The sequence below is a fragment of the Oncorhynchus mykiss genome, chromosome 17 (genome assembly GCF_013265735.2).
Source record: "Oncorhynchus mykiss isolate Arlee chromosome 17, USDA_OmykA_1.1, whole genome shotgun sequence".
NCBI classification, from domain to species: domain Eukaryota; kingdom Metazoa; phylum Chordata; class Actinopteri; order Salmoniformes; family Salmonidae; genus Oncorhynchus; species Oncorhynchus mykiss.
This window is the reverse complement of record NC_048581.1, coordinates 50,387,406-50,393,616: the sequence shown is the minus strand read 5'-3', so window position 1 is coordinate 50,393,616 and position 6,211 is coordinate 50,387,406.

Here is a 6,211-nt window from a genome sequence, read left to right as displayed (position 1 = left end):
TAGGTTAAACTGGTAATTATATAACTCTGTTGTAGCTAGCTAACTCTCTCATTGGCCGCAGAGACATTTCCTTACTTTCACCCCAGAGGAAAAGGCAAAGCCTCTAAGCAGACTAGAAAAGGGCTTTTTAAATTTCTCTTGCCCAGGGACCCCCACCCAGGCAAGCTGGCGACCCAGAGACCCCCATCATATGTTAAAAGAAAAAAAATCACGTATTGTCTTGTCAGGTGAATGATAATGGCAAGTAGAAGTAATTAGCATTTGAAAAATAATCGATTTGGTAGACAGTTTCATAATTTTGACCTTCCCACAGTTCATTGGAAGAGGAAGTGTAAAACTCTAACATAGTCTATTAGCTAGAAAGGTATTTTTGGCGGAGTATAGAAAATGTTGCTGTTGAATAGCACATTTTCTGCAATTCTACACATTTTTCCATTGACCTGAGAATTAGCTGTTTTAATCTCATTACCAATAATTGTGTTCCTCTGCTCAAACGTTATAACAAAATATATGTAAATGTGCCCTGAATGCCTGGTTTTGGGAATTTGTCGAGCTTTTGTTAGTTCTCAAAGATGGTATAATTAAAAAATATACAGTACCAGTCAAAAGTTTGGGCACACCTACTCATTCAAGGATTTTTCATTTGAACTATTTTATACATTGTAGAATAATAGTGAAGTCATCAAAACTATGAAATAACTGTAATGGTTGTCTTGGGTGGAAGGAGAGGACCAAAGCGCAGCGTGGTTAGTGTTTATTTTTTTCATAAGAAACTGAACACTTCAAAAATACAAAACAACAAAGTGAAAACTGAAACAGTTCTATCTGGTGCAGACACACAAAGACTGAAAATAACCACCCACAAAACACAAAGGAAAACAGGCTACCTAAATATGGTTCTCAATCAGGGACAACGATAGACAGCTGCCTCTGATTGAGAACCATATCAGGCCAAACACAGAAATAGAAAATATAGAAAAACTAACATAGACTGCCCACCCCAACTCACGCCCTGACTGTACTAAATAAAGACAAAACAAAGGAATAAAGGTCAGAATGTGACAATAACACACATGGAATCATTTTGTAACCAACAAAGTGTTAAACAAATCAAAAATATTTTATATTTGAGATTCTTCAAAGTAGCCACCATTTGCCTTGATGACAGCTTTGCACACTCTTGGCATTCTCTCAACCAGCTTCACGAGGAATCCAACAGTCTTGAAGGAGTTCCCACATATGCTGAGCACTTGTTGGCTGCTTTTCTGTCCCTCTGCGGTCTAACTCATCTCACACTTTCTCAATGGGGTTGAGATCGGGTCATTGTTGAGGCCAGATCATCTGATGCAGCACTCTCCTTCTTGGTCAAATAGCTCTTACCCAGCCTGTGTAAATGCTTTTATTTGGCTCATCGACAAAGGACACAATGCTGTTTATTCTGCAAATACATACACAACACCGCGTACACTTCAGAACAACTGCAAACCCACCATGCAATCTGAGTGACGTGAAACAGAAAAAAAAACACATTTAGACTTCAGGAGGTGACTAGCCTCATTAGCAGAGAAAGTACAATGCGAACGTTAGCTATCCTTTAGCATAACGCAACGTACAAATTTCGTAAATGTCCATAAAACTATACATTTTTTTATTTTATTTTTATTTCACCTTTATATAAACAGGTAGGAAAGTTGAGAACAAGTTCTCATTTACAATTGCAACCTGGCCAAGATAAAGCAAAGCAGTTCGACACATACAACAACACAGAGTTGCACATGGAGTAAAACAAACATACAGTCAATAATACAATAGAAAAATACATCTATATACAATGTGAGCAAATGAGGTGAGATAAAGGTGAAAAAAGGCCATGGTGGCGAAGTAAATACAATATAGCAAGTAAAACACTGGAATGGTAGATTTGCAGTGGAAGAATGTGCAAAGTAGAAATAGAAATAATGGGGTGCAAACGAGCAAAATAAATGAGTAAATAAATACAGTAGGGGAAGAGGTAGTTGTTTGGGCTAAATTATAGATGGGCTATGTACAGGTGCAGTAATCTGTGAGCTGCTCTGACAGCTGGTGCTTAAAGCTAGTGAGGGAGATAAGTGTTTCCAGTTTCAGAGATTTTTGTAGTTCGTTCCAGTCATTGGCAGCAGAGAACTGGAAGGAGAGGCGGCCAAAGGAGGAATTGATTGAGGAATTGAATTGAAATTATAAATACATGGCACAACTCTGTAACACTATCACATAATGTGTCAAAATCGATAATGATTATAAAACATTATGGTTTTCAGCCTAACGTACATTAGATATAACTTTAAAAGTGAAAACTCTGGGTGCAGCATGGATCACGATACATACAACCATCAAAGGTTAACAACTCTATAGCTGGATGTGGCGTGATCATGCGCACATATATACATTTTTGCCTTGCGAAAGTATTCGGCCCCCTTGAACTTTGCGACTTTTTGCCACATTTCAGGCTTCAAACATAAAGATATAAAACTGCATTTTTTGTGAAGAATCAACAACAAGTGGGACACAATCATGAAGTGGAACGACATTTATTGGATATTTCAAACTTTTTTTAACAAATCAAAAATTGGGCGTGCAAAATTATTCAGCCCCTTTACTTTCAGTGCAGCAAACTCTCTCCAGAAGTTCAGTGAGGATCTCTGAATGATCCAATGTTGACCTAAATGACTAATGATGATAAATACAATCCACCTGTGTGTAATCAAGTCTCTGTATAAATGCACCTGCACTGTGATAGTCTCAGAGGTCCGTTAAAAGCGCAGAGAGTATCATGAAGAACAAGGAACACACCAGGCAGGTCCGAGATACTGTTGTGAAGAAGTTTAAAGCCGGATTTGGATACAAAAAGATTTCCCAAGCTTTAAACATCCCAAGGAGCACTGTGCAAGCGATAATATTGAAATGGAAGGAGTTTCAGACCACTGCAAATCTACCAAGACCTGGCCGTCCCTCTAAACTTTCAGCTCATACAAGGAGAAGACTGATCAGAGATGCAGCCAAGAGGCCCATGATCACTCTGGATGAACTGCAGAGATCTACAGCTGAGGTGGGAGACTCTGTCCATAGGACAACAATCAGTCGTATATTGCACAAATCTGGCCTTTATTGAAGAGTGGCAAGAAGAAAGCCATTTCTTAAAGATATCCATAAAAAGTGTTGTTTAAAGTTTGCCACAAGCCACCTGGGAGACACACCAAACATGTGGAAGAAGGTGCTCTGGTCAGATGAAACCAAAATTGAACTTTTTGGCAACAATGCAAAACGTTATGTTTGGTGTAAAAGCAACACAGCTCATCACCCTGAACACACAATCCCCACTGTCAAACATGGTGGTGGCAGCATCATGGTTTGGGCCTGCTTTTCTTCAGCAGGGACAGGGAAGATGGTTAAAATTGATGGGAAGATGGATGGAGCCAAATACAGGACCATTCTGGAAGAAAACCTGATGGAGTCTGCAAAAGACCTGAGACTGGGATGGAGATTTGTCTTCCAACAAGACAATGATCCAAAACATAAAGCAAAATCTACAATGGAATGGTTAAAAAATAAACATTTCCAGGTGTTAGAATGGCCAAGTCAAAGTTCAGACCTGAATCCAATCGAGAATCTGTGGAAAGAACTGAAAACTGCTGTTCACAAATGCTCTCCATCCAACCTCACTGAGCTCGAGCTGTTTTGCAAGGAGGAATGGGAAAGAAATTCAGTCTCTCGATGTGCAAAACTGATAGAGACATACCCCAAGCGACTTAGAGCTGTAATCGCAGCAAAAGGTGGCGCTACAAAGTATTAACTTAAGGGGGCTGAATAATTTTTCAGTTTTTGATTTGTTAAAAAAGTCTTAAATATCCAATAAATGTCGTTCCACTTCATGATTGTGTCCCACTTGTTGTTGATTCTTCACAAAAAAATACAGTTTTATATCTTTATGTTTGAAGCCTGAAATGTGGCAAAAGGTCGCAAAGTTCAAGGGGGCCGAATACTTTCGCAATGCACTGTATCTATGCATAGTCACTTTAATAACTCTACCAACATGTACATATTACCTCAATTACCTCGACTAACTGGTGCCCCCGCACATTAACTCTGTACCGGAACCCCCTGTATATAGTCTCGCTATTGATATTTTACTGCTGCTCTTTAATTACCTGCTCCTTTTATTTCTTATTCTTATTTGTATTTTATTAAACTGCACTGTTGGTTTGTAAGTAAGCATTTCACTGTAAGTTCTGTTGTATTTGGCCCATGTGACTAATTAAAGGCACATGACAGCCCGCTTGGAGTTTGCCAGAATGCCAGAGAAACAAGATTCTCTAGTCTGATGAAATCAAGATGGAACTCTTTGGCCTGAATGCCAAGCGTCACGTCTGGAGGAAACCTGGCACCATCCCTACGGTGAAGCATGGTGGTGGCAGCATCATGCTGTGGGGATGTTTTTCAGTGGCACTGGGACTGGGAGACTAGTCAGGATTGAGGCAAAGATGAACAGAGCAAAGTAGAGAGATCCTTGATGAAAACCTGCTCCAGAGCGCTCAAGACCTCAGACTGGGGCGAAGGTTTACTTTTCCAACAGGACAACGACCCTAAGCGCACAGCCAAGACAACGCAGGAGTGGCTTCGGGACAAGTCTCTGAAAGTCCTTGAGTGGCCCAGCCAGAGACCAAACTTGAACCCAATCCAACATCTCTGGAGAGATCTGAAAATAGCTGTGCAGCGACGCCCCGGATGGACAGTGGAGGACTAATGTCAGCGTTACAGCCACTATCAAAATAAAGTCACACCCTCCATGTATAATCTCCCAGCGATTTAATGGGTATTTACCAACGTTTCGGCATCACTGTGCCTTCCTCAGGGTAATGTCATGAATACTTGAACCAATGACAGTAGTGAGGGGTGTGTCATAAGGATTAACTTAATTTATAAGACTTGTTCATGAAGGAACATTTGTTCATAAGAAGGGCCTGAGATCAAAGTCAATATTCAGACCACTAGGGGTCAATGTTTTTAGATAGCCTACAAAGTCTCCCTTTGTAGTAGTAGGATCTCGATGTTACCTTCTCTCCTTGGTAGAGCAACATGCTCAATGCCTGTGTATTTGAGGGAGGAGATGGGATGGTTAGCTTCAACAGAATGAGCTGCTACTGGATAGTCAATGTTTTTACACCTGATTGAGCTGTGGTGTTCAGCTATGTGTTGTTTTAATTGTCTTTTTGTTTGTCCTACGTAGGCTTTTCCACATGAACAGGTGATGAGATAGATTACTCCCTTGGTCTTGCATGAGATGATACCCCTAACAGGGATCTTTCTACCTGCATGTGGGTGTCTGAAGAAATATGTTTTTATAGTGCTATTGCACTGTGTGCGCATGAGCTACATTTGTAGTTCCCATTTGGGATAGGTGTCAAGTGTCTGAGTGGGCTCAGGGGGCATGTCAGATCTCACCAAACTATCTCCAACATTGTGGCCACGCTTATCAAAGAGAACACGGGCAAAGAAAGGACCGAAGCAGGGAAGTCAGTAAGCTGAAAGTTCCATTGAGTGATCAGGTAAGAACCCACACAGTGTCCTGATTGATGAGGGGGGAAACGATTTGATCAATTTTAGAATAAGGCTGAAACATAAAATGTGGAAAAGGTGAAGGTGTCTGAATACTTTCCGAATGCACTGTAAGTGCCTCATGTGTGAAATACTTCAGGACAGCAAGTCTTCTAAAGCAGCACCAGGGAAACCACATTGTTGACTTTTTGGTGGAAAATGGCTTCACTTGTAAGAAGTACTGGTTGGGGCAAAATCTAATTCTCACTCAGTGGTGGAACGAGTACCCAATTCTCATAAAAAAAAGTAAAGATACCTTAATAGAAAATACTATTTGAGTAAGTGTAAAAATATTTGGTTTTAAATATTCTTAAGTGTCAAAAGTAAAAGAATAATTTAAAATTCTTTAAGCAAACCAGACGGCACGATTTTCTTATTTTTATTTATGGATAGCCATGGGCACACTAAATAATCATAGCCAGATCAGAGGCAGTAGGGATGACCAGGGATGTTCTCTTGATAAGGGTGTGAATTGGACACTTTCAAAATGTAACAAGTACTTTTGAGTGTCAGGGAAAACGCACTGAGTAAAAAATACATTATTTTCTTAAGAAATGTAGTGGAGTAAAAGTTATCAAAA